The sequence below is a fragment of the Gossypium arboreum genome, chromosome 8 (genome assembly GCF_025698485.1).
Source record: "Gossypium arboreum isolate Shixiya-1 chromosome 8, ASM2569848v2, whole genome shotgun sequence".
Lineage (NCBI taxonomy): Eukaryota > Viridiplantae > Streptophyta > Magnoliopsida > Malvales > Malvaceae > Gossypium > Gossypium arboreum.
The window spans coordinates 92,037,786-92,051,165 of NC_069077.1; the positions used below are offsets into that span (position 1 = coordinate 92,037,786).

Consider the following 13,380-nt stretch of genomic DNA (forward strand, 5'->3'; position numbering starts at 1 on the left):
AGTCGAGTCTACTGATTTAAAAGGAGCGCCAGTTGATAATATCTTCTATGACCGCTCGGAGGTATGTGAAAAAGGGGTGTGAAACATACCTTGCGTATGTGTTTGGAAGTAAAGAGACGGAAAGGAAACTCGAATCGGTACCGGTGGTTTGTGAGTATTCAGATGTTTTTCCTGAGGAGTTACCGGGATTGCCACCGGTTCGAGAAGTGGAATTCGGCATCGAAGTTGTACCGGGTACTACGCCGATTTCAATAATCCCGTATCGTATGGCATTAACGGAATTAAAGGAATTGAAGGTTCAATTGCAAGAATTGACGGATAGAGGTTTCGCCGACCGAGTTTTTCTCCATGTGGCGCTTTGTATTGTTTGTGAAGAAGAAGGACGGAACCATGAGGTTGTGCATCGACTATCGTCAACTCAATAAAGTGACGATAAAGAATAAATATCCATTGCCACGAATTGACGATTTGTTTGATCAATTAAAGGGAGCCTCGGTGTTTTTAAAGATAGATTTAAGGTCGGGGTACTATCAGTTGAGGGTCCGAGAATCGGACATACCCAAAACCGCTTTTAGAACGAGGTACGGTCACTACTAATTCTTGGTGATGCCGTTTGGGCTCACTAATGCCCTCGCGGTGTTTATGGATTTAATGAATAGAATTTTCAGGCCATACTTGGATCGGTTCGTAGTTGTATTTATCGATGACATTTTGGTCTATTCGAGAGATGAAACTGAACATGCTGAACACCTGAGGCTAGTGTTGCAAATCTTACGAGATAAGCGCTTATACGCAAAGTTCAAGAATGTGAATTTTAGTTGAAAGAGGTTAGCTTTTGGGGCACGTGGTGTCCGTGATCGGTGTCGGTGGACCCAACAAAATTCGCCATAGTCGATTGGAAACCACCAAGGAATGTTACCGAAGTTAGGAGCTTTTTGGGGCTTGCGGTTATTACCGACGATTTGTAAAGGTTTCTCGACGATAGCCACGCCAATGACGGCTTACTCCAAAAGGATGTTAAGTTCGAATGGACGGAGAAATGTCGAAAAGTTTCGATCAACTGAAAGCTTATTTGATGAAGCCCCAATTCTAGTGCAACCCGAATCGGGCAAAGAGTTTGTCATTTATAGTGACGCATCCCTACTTGGGTTGGGTTGCGTATTGATGCAAGAAGGGCGAGTTGTGGCCTATGCGTCGAGGCAATTAAAGCCACATGAGAAAAATTATCCGACCCATGATCTCGAATTGGTCGCCATCGATTCGCCTTAAAGATATGGCGACATTACTTATTTGGTGAGAAGTGCCATGTGTATTCGGATCACAAAAGTCTCAAATATTTGATGACCCAAAGAGACTTAAATCTGCGACAAAGGCGATGGCTCGAGTTGTTAAAAGATTAGGAGCTCGTCATTGATTATCACCCGAAGGGCTAATGTGGTTGCGGATGCCTTAAGCCGAAATCACTATTTGCTTTATGAAGCGATGAATGTACACTTGTCTATCCTACCCGACAATGTGTTAGTAGCTGATTGAAAGCCAAACCATTATTGATACGTCAAATTCGTGAAGCTCGTAAAGTCGACGATGAGTTGGTTGCAAACGGGATGAGTGTGTTCGAACAAGGACTCAGAATTTCAAATCGATGATGACGATTGTTTGAGGTTCAGAAGTCGTCTGTGTGTTCCAAAGAATTCGGAACTTATTCCAATAATTTTGAACGAAGCCCATTGTAGCCGAATGGCAATCCACCCGGGGAGTACGAAGATGTACAACGATTTGAAACGTCGGTTTTGGTGGCATGGTATGAAACGAGACATCTCTGATTTTGTTTCGAGATGTTTAATATGTCAACAAGTGAAAGCGGAACATCAAGTGCCTTCAGGATTACTTCAGCCGATCACGATACCCGAGTGGAAATGGGATCGAGTCACAATGGACTTTGTATCCGGACTGCCATTGTCAGTGAGTAAGAAGGATGCGATTTGGGTCGTTGTCGATAGACTGACTAAGTCGGCTCACTTTATCCCCGTCGTTACGGATTTTTCAATGGACAAACTAGCCGAATTGTACGTTTCTCAGATTGTGAGATTACACGGGGTGCCTATTTCCATCGTGTCGGATAGAGATCCGAGATTTACCTCGCGATTTTGGAAGAAGTTGCAAGAAGCTTTGGGTACCAAGTTGCATTTCAGCACCGCCTTTCACCCCCAAACCGATGGTCAATCCGAACGGATAATTCAAATACTCGAGGATATGTTGAGATGTTGTATCCTTGAGTTTAGTGGTTCATGGGAACGGTATCTGCCTTTGATTGAATTCGCTTACAACAATAGCTTTCAATCAAGTATTAAGATGGCGCCTTACGAGGCTTTATACGGTCGTAAATGCCGTACCCCATTATTCTGGACTGAACTTAGTGAAGGTAAATTCTTGAGGTTGATTTGGTTAAGGATGCCGAGCAAAGAGTTCGAGTAATTCGTGAAAGTTTGAAAGTCGCCGGATCGCCAAAAGTCGTATGCGGATTTGAAAAGAAAAGATATTGAATATCAGGTTGGAGACAAGGTCTTTCTCAAAGTTTCACCTTGGAAGAAGGTGCTTAGATTTGGCCGTAAGGGAAAATTGAGTCCGAGGTTCATCGGTCCGTATGAAGTATCCGAACGAGTTGGACCAGATGGCGTCGATTAATTTTACCCCCGAGCTTGAAAGGATCCACAACGTTTTCCATGTCTCGATGCTTGACGATAAAAAAATTTTTAAAATTTAAAAAAAATTTTTCCTTGAAAATTTTTCCCCCAAAAAAAAATTTAAAAAAAAAATTTTTTCCAAAAATTTAAAAAAAAAAAAAGGTTTTAATTTTTTTGGGGTTAAAAACCCCATTTTTTAAAAATTTTTTTTAAAAAAAAAAAAAAAATTTTTTAAAAAAATTTTTAAAATTTAAAAAAAATTTAACCCTTTTAAAAATTTTTTTTTAAAAAACCAAAAATTTTTAAAAAAACCCCTTTTTAATTTTAAAAAAAAATTTTTTTTTTTTTTTTTTTTTTTTTTTAAAAAAAAAAAAAAAAATTTTTTTTTTGGGCTTTGGACCCTTAAAAAAACCCCTTTTTTGGGGGAAAATTTTTTTGGTTGGAAATTTTTTAAAAAGGGGGGGCCCCCAAAATTTTGGTTCCCTCCCCTTTCCCAAAAAAACCCCCAATTTTTTTTAAAAAAAATTAAAATTTTTAAAAATTTAAAATTGGGAAAATTTTTTTCCTTGATTTTTTAAAATTCCCTTTTTTTTTTTTTTTAAAATTTAAACCTTTAAGTTTTCCCTTTAAATTTTTAAAAAAAAAAAATTTTTTTTTAATTTTTTTTTTTTTTAAAAAATTTGTTTTTGTTTCCCCAAAGGGCCCTTTTTTGGGAAAAAAAACCAAAAAAATTTTTTTAAAAAAAATTTTTAAAAAATTTTTTTTAAAATTTTTTTTTCCCCGGTTCCCAAATAAAAATTTTTTTAAAAAAAAAATTTAAAAAATTTTTTTTTTTTGGGCCCCTTTTTTTAAAAATTAAATTTTTGGGGGGAAAAAAATTTAAAATTTAAAAAAATTTTTGGGAAAACCCTTTTTTTTAAAATTGGAAAAGAAAAAGGGGGAAAAAAAAAAAAATTTTTTTTTCCCCCCTTTTTTTTTTTTTAAAAAAAAAAAAAAAAAGGTTTTTTAAAAAAAAAAATAAATTTTAAAATGTTAAAAATTTACCCAAAAAAGAAAAAAATTTTTTTTGGGAAAAATTTTTTTTTTTTAAACCCTTTTTTTTTTTTTTTTAAAAAATTTTTTCCCGTTTAAATTTAAGGGGAAAAAACCCCCAAATTTAATTTTTCCCCCCCCAAAATTTTTTTAAAAACCCCGGGTTAAATTTTCCTTTTAAAAAGGAAAAAACCCAAATTTTTAAAATTTCAAAAATCCTTTTTTTTAAAACCAAAAAAAAAGGAAATTTTGGGTTTTTTTTTAAAAAAAGGGAAAAAAAAAAAAAAAAAAAAAAAAAACCTTTTCCAAAAATAAATTTTTTTAATCCCCCCCAAAAAAACCCCCAAAAAAATTAAAGGGGGGTTTTTAAAAATTTTTCCCCAAGAAAATTTCCAAAGGAAAATTTAAAAAAAAAAAAGGGGGTTTTTTTTTTTTTTTTCCGGGTTTTTTAACCCTTTTTTTGGGGGGAAATCCCCCCCTTTTTTTTTTTAAAACCCCTTTTAAAAAATTTATGGGGAAAACCATTTAAAAAAATTTTTTTTGAAAAATTTTCCCCTTTTAAAAATTTAATTTTTTTAAAAAACCCGGGCATTAAATTTTTTTTTTTTTTTAAAAAAAATTTTTTCCCCCTTTCAAAAATTTTTTTTTTTCCCCCTTTTCCCTTAAAAAAACCCCAAAATTTTTCCCTTTAATTAACCCGGAAACCCTTAAATTTTTTTTTTAAAAAACCCCCCCAAAAACCCCAAAAAAATTTTTTTTTTAAAAAAATTTTAAAAAAACCCTTTTTAACCCAAAACCCTTAAAACCTTATTTAAATTCCAAAACCCCAAAAAAATTTTTTTCCCCGGCCTTATTAAAAAAATTTTTTTTAAAGGGCCAATTGGTTTTAAATTAAACCCCCCCCCGGGGGCCCGGCCCTTTGGGGTTTTGGTTTTTTTTAATTAACCAAAAAATTTAAAAAACAAATTTTTAAAACCCTTTTTCCCCCCAAAAAAAAAAAAAAAAAAAACCCCCCCCCCCTTTTTTTTTGTTTTTTTTCCCCCCAAAAACCTTTTTAAAAAAACATTTTTTTTTTTTTTTAAAAAATTTTTTTTTCCCAAACCCCCCCCCTTTTTAAAAAAATTTTTTTTTCCCCCCCTTAAAAATTTGGTTAAAAATTTTTCCAAAATTTTGGGAAAAAATTTTAAAATTTTAAAAAACCCCCTTTGCCCCAAATTTAAAAAAAAAAAAAATTTTTCCCAAATTTCCGGTTTTAATAAAAAAAAAATAAAACCCAAAAATTTTCCCCCAAAAAAACCTTTTTTTTCCCCAAAAAAAAAAAAAAATTTTTTTAAAATTAACCAGTTTTTTAAAGGGTTTCCCCAAAAAAAAAACCATTCCTTTTTTTAAAAAAATTTTTAAAGTTAAAAATTTTTTTTTTTTTTTTTCCCCCAAAAAAAAAAAAAAAAAAAAAAATTTTTTAAATTTTTTAAAAAGTTTTAAAAAGGGAAAATTTTTTTTTTAAAAAAAATTTTTAAAAAAATTTGGAAAACCCCTTTGGGTTTTTTTTTAAAAACCCCCAAAATTTTTTTTTTTTTTAAAAAATTTAATTAAAATTTTTTTCCCAAAATTTTTTTTTTTTTTAAAAAAATACCAAAAAAACCCTTCCCAAGGCCTTATTCCAAAAAATTTAATTAAAAATTTTTTTTTAAAAAATTCAAAAAAAAAAAAAATTTTAAAAACCCTTTTTGGTTTTTAAAATTTAAAACCCCCAAATTTAATTTTTTTTAAAAAAATTTAATTTTCCCCGGGGAAAAAACCCAAAAAACCCTTTTTCCAAAAAAATTAACAAAAAAAAATTTTTTTTTCCCAACCCCCTTTCCAAAAAACCCCCCCCCCCTTTTTTAAAAAATTTTTCCCCTTAAAAAAATTTAGGTTTAAAAATTTTTAAATTTTTTTTTTTTTAAAAAATTAAATTAAATTTTTTTTTTTAAAAAAAAAAAAAAATTTTCCCAAAATTTTTTTTTTCCAATTTTAAAATTTTTTTAAAAAAAAATTTTTTAAAATTTTTAAAATTTAAAAAATTCCTTTAACCCAAAATTTTCCCCCAAAAAATTTAAAAAATTTTTTTCCCCCAACCAAAATTTTTTTTTTTTAAAAATTTTCTTTTTTGGGAAAAATTTGAAAATTTTTTTTCAAAAAAGGTTTTTAAGGGAAAAAAACCCTTTTTTAAAAAATTTAAAATAATTTTTAAATTTTTTTTTTAAAAAAAAAAAAACCAAAAAAAAACCCCCCCCCAAAAAAAAATTTAAAAAAATTTTTTTTAAACCTTTTTAAAAAAAAAATTTTTTTTTTTTTTAAATTTTTTTTTCCCAAAGAAAACCCCTTCCAAACCCTTTTTTTCCCCCAAAAAAAAAAACCCCCTTCCTTTTTTTTTTTAAAAAAAAAAAGGGGGTTTGGAAAAAAAAATTAAAATTTTTTTTTTTCCTTTTTTAATTTCCCAAATTAAAAAAAATTTTTTAAAAAAAATTTTTTTTTTTTAAAAAAATTCCCACACCAGGCGTGTAACTCCCCAAAATAAGAAAATTTTCTAAGTGTTGCAAAAGTTCGAAAGTTCCAGTTTAGTCTTGAACCATACCTAATGTATGTTTTGGGCTTGGGCCCGTATAAGGGACGTTATGCATGTGAATGAAAAGTTTAAAATTTAGACAAAATTTATGTCTCGATTTTGTATGTTTGCGTGAATTCATGTTTGGTAACTCCTCGTGCCCTGTTCCGGCGTCGAATACAGGTAAGGGGTGTTACAAGCGTGGTTTATCTGGTACAAGTATAGCTGGCTGAGAGTGACGTGGACTGAGTGCTGCACCATCTTAGAATTGCTATGGCATTCTTGCTGGCAATCTAACCAACATTTTGCCATGACAATATTTCACTTCATTTTCTTTCTCCTTTCTCTTTTCTCTTCTTCATCCTATACTTGCTGCCAACAATGACCAACACCTTTCTTCCCTAGTAACAAATAATGACATTTATAGCAGAAACCAAGCTTTGTTATGCAATGTTCTAAAAATATCCTTAAAATGCTAACATATTTACTTAATTATAAACAGTTAATTCAATCTAGAAGCCTAAAATATAACTCTTTCCAAGAGTTATCACACCCCAAACCTGAATTATCACAAGTGGAGAATACTATTCCTAAACAACTTGACATGAATCTTTCTATTCCTTCTCGTGTCGTACTCGATGTCAAAACCTTTTTTAGATTTTGAAAAGCGGGTTCGACTTTTTGAAAAATGAAAATGGAGTCACCACCAACCTTTTTAGGTGTGATTGGATCACCTTTATAAAACATTTTGGTCTCTGAAATGCAAGAAAATAGGTTCGAAGTCGGTTACGCACAAAGAAGGATTAGCACCTCGTAACGCCCAAAATTGGTACCGAATTGATTATTTATTGTCCTAATGTCAAAAATTTGAAAAGATTTTAAAACTTGAACAATTTAAAGTTGAAACTTGAGATTCCTTTGTTCCGAAAGTATACAAACATTACATTGAGCATGTTAGGACACGATGTTTTAAATCCTCGTAACTAAAATTATCTCATGATTTTGAAAATTTATTAAAAGGATATTTGGTTATTTAGTCAAGCGAAAAAATCGCAACCCAAAGACATGTTAGGGCACTATTTTCCAATTTCTAAACACCAAACATTGCCTTATTTAAGAAAAAACTTTTTCAATTAAATGAAATATATTTTTTAAAACAATGAATAATATAGAATTTAATAAAAAAAATAATTTGACATAATACTAAAATTATTAAAAAATAAAATATAAAAGAGAAATAAAAAATCATGGAGATAGGGATTAAATAAAAAAAAGGTTGAAAACGAAGATGAACAAAGAATAAATAAGAACAAACCGTAGAAAATAAGAATGCAAAAGGGAGAGAAAATTTGAGTGGATGCTCTCAAAAATTCTTATTGCTTCCCAAAACTCAAGTGGGAGAGGCCTCTATTTATAGTTGAGCCTCCCCAAATCCAACGGTACAAATCAATTACATCAATGGTTAAGATTAAAGGATATCTACAAATTAAATCTCCAAGATTACAATATCATATCTTCAAGATTGCATATCATATCTAAGATTGCATATCATATCTAAGATTGTATCGTATCTAATATTGCATATCATATCTAAGATTGCATATCCTTAAAGATTATATTTCCATATGAGTCAAGCTTATAGATGGACCTTAAATCTTTTCAAGTAATGGGCCATTCCGATTGGGCCAAATTATATGTTTGTAATTTTGGACTGAACTTGGATTTCATTTTTTTTGGGTTTATTATTTTTGTTTTTGGACTTATTTCTGGGCCCGGGCAAAATTGAGTGTCTACAGCTGCCCCTCTTTGCTCATTGTTATTTAACAGGAGTAGAGCAAAGACTATAAAAGGACCAATTTTGCCCGGGCTCGCCGAGTCTTGAGTTCTTGATCCTTGATCTTCGTTAAATGGCCTCTTTACGGCTTCAATCTGCTTCACTGCAACTCAAGAGGGCGATATCTGCTATCTTTGATCTGCTCCCTGTCTAATACAGAGACGTCAAATTTTCTTCTTCAATCTGCTCCCCGTCTAATACAGAGATGCCAAATCTGTTATCTCCGATTTACTCCCCGTCTAATACAAAGATGCCAAATCTGTCATCTTGGATCTGCATCGATGTAAACACATGAAGGTCAGATCTACTATGTCTTTAACCTGCTCCCCGTCGAATATGGAGATGCCAAATCTACTATCTTCAACTTGTTCCCTATAAATACAGGGATGCCATGCTGAAATCTTCAATCTGCTTCGCTATAAGCACAGGAATGTCAGATCTGCTATGTCTTTGATCTGTTCCCTATAAACAAAGGGATGCCAAATCTGCTATCTTCAACTTGTTCCCTATAAACACAGGGATGCCATGTTAAAATCTTTGATCTACTTCGCTGTAAGCACAGGAATGTCAGATCTGCTATGTCTTCAATCTGTTCCCTATAAATACAGGGATGCCTAATCTGCTATCTTCAACTTGCTCTCTGATAATACAGAGACGCCAAATCTTCTATCTTCGATCTGCTCTCTGACAATATAGAGACGCCAAATCTATTATCTTCGATCTGCTCTCTGCCAATACAAAGATGTCAAATCTATTATCTTCGATCTACTCCCTGTCTAATAAAGAGATGCCAAATCTGCTTAGATTTACTTCAACGTAAACACGTGAAAGCCAAATTAGCTATGTCTTCGATCTACTCCCTGCCAATACAGAGACGCCAAATCATCTTAGATTTGCTTCAACATAAACACATGAAAACCAAATCAGCTATGTCCTCGATCTGCTCTCGGCCAATACAGAGACGCCAAATCATCTTAGATTTGCTTCAACGTAAACACGTGAAAGCCAAATCAGCTATGTCTTTGATCTGCTCCCTGCCAATATAGAGATGCCAAATCATCTTAGATTTGCTTCAACGTAAACATGTGAAAGCCAAATCAACTATGTCCTTGATCTGCTCCCTGCCAATACAAAGACGCCAAATCTGCTGTCTTTGATCTGCTCTCTGCCAATATAGAGATGCCAAATCTGTTATCTTCAATCTGCTCTCTGCTAATATAGAGATGCCAAATTTGCTATCTTCGATCTGCTCTCTGACAATAGAGAGACGCCAAATCATCTTGGATTTGCTTCAATGTAAACACGTGAAAGCCAAATCAGTTATGTCTTTGATCTGCTCCCTGCCAATACAGAGATGCCAAATCATCTTAGATTTGCTTCAATGTAAACACGTGAAAGCCAAATCAGCTATGTCCTCGATCTGCTCCCTGCCAATACAGAGACGCCAAATCTGCTGTCTTCGATCTGCTCTCTACCAATACAGAGATGCCAAATTTGTTATCTTCGATCTACTCTCTGCCAAAACAGAGATGCCAAATCTGCTACCTTTGATCTGCTTTCTGACAATACAAAGACGCTAAATCATCTTGGATTTGCTTCAACGTAAACATGTGAAAGCCAAATTAGTTATGTCTTCAATCTGCTCCCTACCAATACAGAGATGCCAAATCTGTTATCTTCGATCTGCTCTCTGCCAATACAGAGATGCCAAATCTGTCATCTTCGATCTGCTCCCTGACAATACAGAGATGCCAAATCATCTTGGATCTGCTTCAGTGTAAATACTTGATGGTCAGATCTGCTATGCTTTAGCCTATTACCCTACTGCTTAGGGGTTAAGGCGCACCAATCTTCATTGTCCCTTGAAGGACACAACCTGTATAATGTGTATGAATTCATGCCTATTGATTAGGATGCTTATGATTAAAATGGGTCAAATAATCCTAATTAAACCTGTTATAATGCAAAATGTTTATGTATATGACCCCTATTCAGACGTCACTACTCATTCTTTCATCCAAGCTCATCCTTATTTCTCTCGAAATATCATTCTTTACTTAGCCCATGGGTTTGTACCATTCTTCAAATGCTATGACCCATCAAAGATATTTGTAAGATGATCCTCTCTTAGGATCGAATCGTTTGATTTGTCCAATCATCATTTTCGACTAAAAAAAGAATTTCCTCGAGTTCTTTCAAACCTCACTTACGTGAATTCTTCGAACAATTGTTCTGTTTTAGTTTCTTGTATTATCTAGAAATTTCCAGAGTAATGAACAAAACTTCATTTGTGAAATTTATTTAGTTCATCTATCATTATTTTAATGCAACATACTTTAAGAATATTGGAAGATGAATTTAATCTTGAGAATAATTAGATTTGAATAAATTTGTCAAAAATACAAATGAAATTAATCTGATAGCTTATCTTTGAGAAGAAACAGAATCTAAAGATAGCAAGCAGGATAAAAGTTAAATGCCCTAGATATCACCGCTTGAGCGTCTATACACCAGCTCCATGAAGACTTTTTTTTTTTTAAGTTCAACATGTGTTTAAAAGATCCAAAGTAATTTGTTGATGCCTTGATATGTAACATACTTCACTTCTTGTCGAATCCGGTATAACAACGTCACTCAAAACCCCTTTGGTCTCAAGGCGCCCTTTGCGGATTTTCAACTTGGCCTCTCCTTTTTTTTTTCTTTTTTCTCTTTTTTCTTTTTATTTTTTCTCTTTTTTTTTGAAATAGAAGTCACAAAGTGCCCTTTGCGGGTTTTCACCTTGGCTTCTCTTCTCCTTCAGACAAAGTACTCCTTGACCGCGTCCGAATTCACTAGATCAGATAAGTTCTTCCTATCCATTTCTTGTCAAAATTAGTGTACCTCTAGAGGAAGCCCTCTTCGCAACATATGGCCCTTTCCAATTCGGCATCCTTTTGCATGGGAAGGATATCTTTCAGCACAAGGTTTCCTTTATGAAATTCTTTTGGACGAACCTTCTTTGTCATAAGTCTGTGTCATCCATTTTTGGTACATTTGCTTAGGATGAATACTTTCAAGTTAAGTTTACTAGAGGTACTCAATTCTTGACTCCATCAAAGCTTGGAGGAAAAATCTTGATTCATAAACCCATGAGAAAGGGATTGCCCAAAGAGAGTCCCGGCATTGTTTGTCAAAACCTATAAAAAGATGGTTCAGTGATTCTCAGTAGACAAGAATGAAGTTGCTGACTTTATCCTTCAACCTAGAAAGCTGAGGTACAAAGATTACTCTCGGAGCATACATCCCACCATGACTCGGTGATGTTTCTGAAGCATCCCTAATCTTCATAAATTGCCCCCAACTGTGAAGCTGCCAAATGAGTGTAACAAATAGGAGCCACAACAAATATGGCTGTGGTGCTGCTTTGATACATATAGGATAGAGAATGAACAAACTCTTGCAGATCATCAGCCAAAAACCCAGCCTAGTCTAAGAGAACATGATAGTGGGTCTGCCTCGTGATTCCAATCATCCCAGCATGGGTACTAAGGTAAAAATCATTATTCTTTGGATGGCATACTTTCTTGTCAATGACAGTACCATGTAGCATATTGTCAGGAGGTCCTTGCTAAAAAAAAACTTGGTATGATGGTTTTTCGTGCAACAATAACCACAATCTTTAGGGTTCCACTTCTCGTCAAGGAACTTGCAAGCCTCAACAACTTGATCAAAACTTGATTGAATTGAGACTCGCTAACCCCATCCCTAAAAATAATGATTTGATCAGGTTTCCTCTTCCCTGAACTTTGTATAGAAGTCTAAGAGAGCTTCCTTCATGATACCGTCATCCACTTTGTTAGAAACTGGTTTTGAAGAAAGAATCTATCATTTTAAGCTTCAGAGACTGCGTACGGCCTGATGCCCCATAGCTGGAAATCAATGGCCATCGCCTAGAGCTAACTATCGTAGCTATTGACGACACATCAGACTGCTCAGGAAAGCCAAACAATGCACCCATTCCAAGAATGATCGTTGGAACCTTTGAAACAACTGGAATTGAAGTTGTTTGCCCCAACGCAAGCATAGAGAGTAGGCGGTAGTTTCTTATGCCAATTTTTACCAGTCTCGGTCATCTTCTGTAATTTGTTTTTCCTTCTTTTTCTTTTCTTTTGGCAACCTTTGTTGTACTGTGGTATGGCGCATTATCTTTGAAAAGACTGCAAACTTTTGGCATTGTGCAGTTATATATAATCTTTTTTCTTTTCTTTTCTTTTTTTTTTGAAATGGATGACTTTTGACTTTGTAATAGTGGCATATGAAGCTATCTCCCCTCTTAATGGAGCAGTTGACGTCCACAAAGATGAGTCATTGTCAGCTTGAAACTTTTGACGAGCTTGGGCCCATAACATACATGCCCCATAAGTCTTGACTCCCTTAAATTTGGCATTCATTGTACAACTGATGCGATCTCTTTTCATGGTGGACCAACGGTGCCCCAAAATCTCATGTATATTCTAACAATTGCAAATCCTCCTGCATACGTTTTTGGACCACATTTTTGAATTCCCATAATAGTCTCAACAGGGTGTTGTCTTGTCTCCTCAGCTAATTCCAATTTCGCAATCTTTCCTTCCTCTAAGGCTATATTTCCTACCACCACTTCATGAGGTATAATCCATTTTCAACAAATTTAGAAACAAGTCACAATTTCTGTCACCTTCAAAGTATTGAGATTCCTCTAAACACATATCGCACTCAAAAGGAACTCTGAATCTATAGTATCGTTGCCCGTGTCATTGATATCTAGGGATCTATGATAGGCACACAAAAGAATATACAAGGAATAAATGAATTCAAGAATGACTATTTACATGAAATGAAAATTTATAAAGAATGCCAAAGGTCAAAAGAATCAGAATGAAAGAGTATTTACTCGAATAAATAATAAAAGTATGTTTTATTGAAAATAAAAATGTCTGAACATGAGCCCAATTCTCAAAAGAAATCTCATTACTCCTAGGCTTTAGAGCAATAAGAGTGTTCTGAATATTACTCCGTAAAATTCCTAAAGATTACAGGAAGTTCTTCTGCAGTCCAACTGTTTAAAGAACTTCCCGGTTCGTAAGGGCGAATGCCCTTAAGGTTTCTTTGTTCAGTCCCTTCCTAATTGATGATTTTCATTTCCAAACACCCCCTTCTCCAGGTAAGCTATCCCTCCTAACACAAAAGTCGGGGATATGTAGGGGAACGTCGTTAATTCCCAT

The 13,380-nt window shown here is 33.8% G+C and overlaps 1 pseudogene; it reads right to left on the reverse strand.

Annotated features, from left to right (window-relative positions):
- Window positions 1-11,338: 11,338 nt before the first annotated feature.
- On the reverse strand, window positions 11,339-12,200 carry LOC128296632 (protein argonaute 4-like; annotated as a pseudogene).
- Window positions 12,201-13,380: the final 1,180 nt, after the last annotated feature.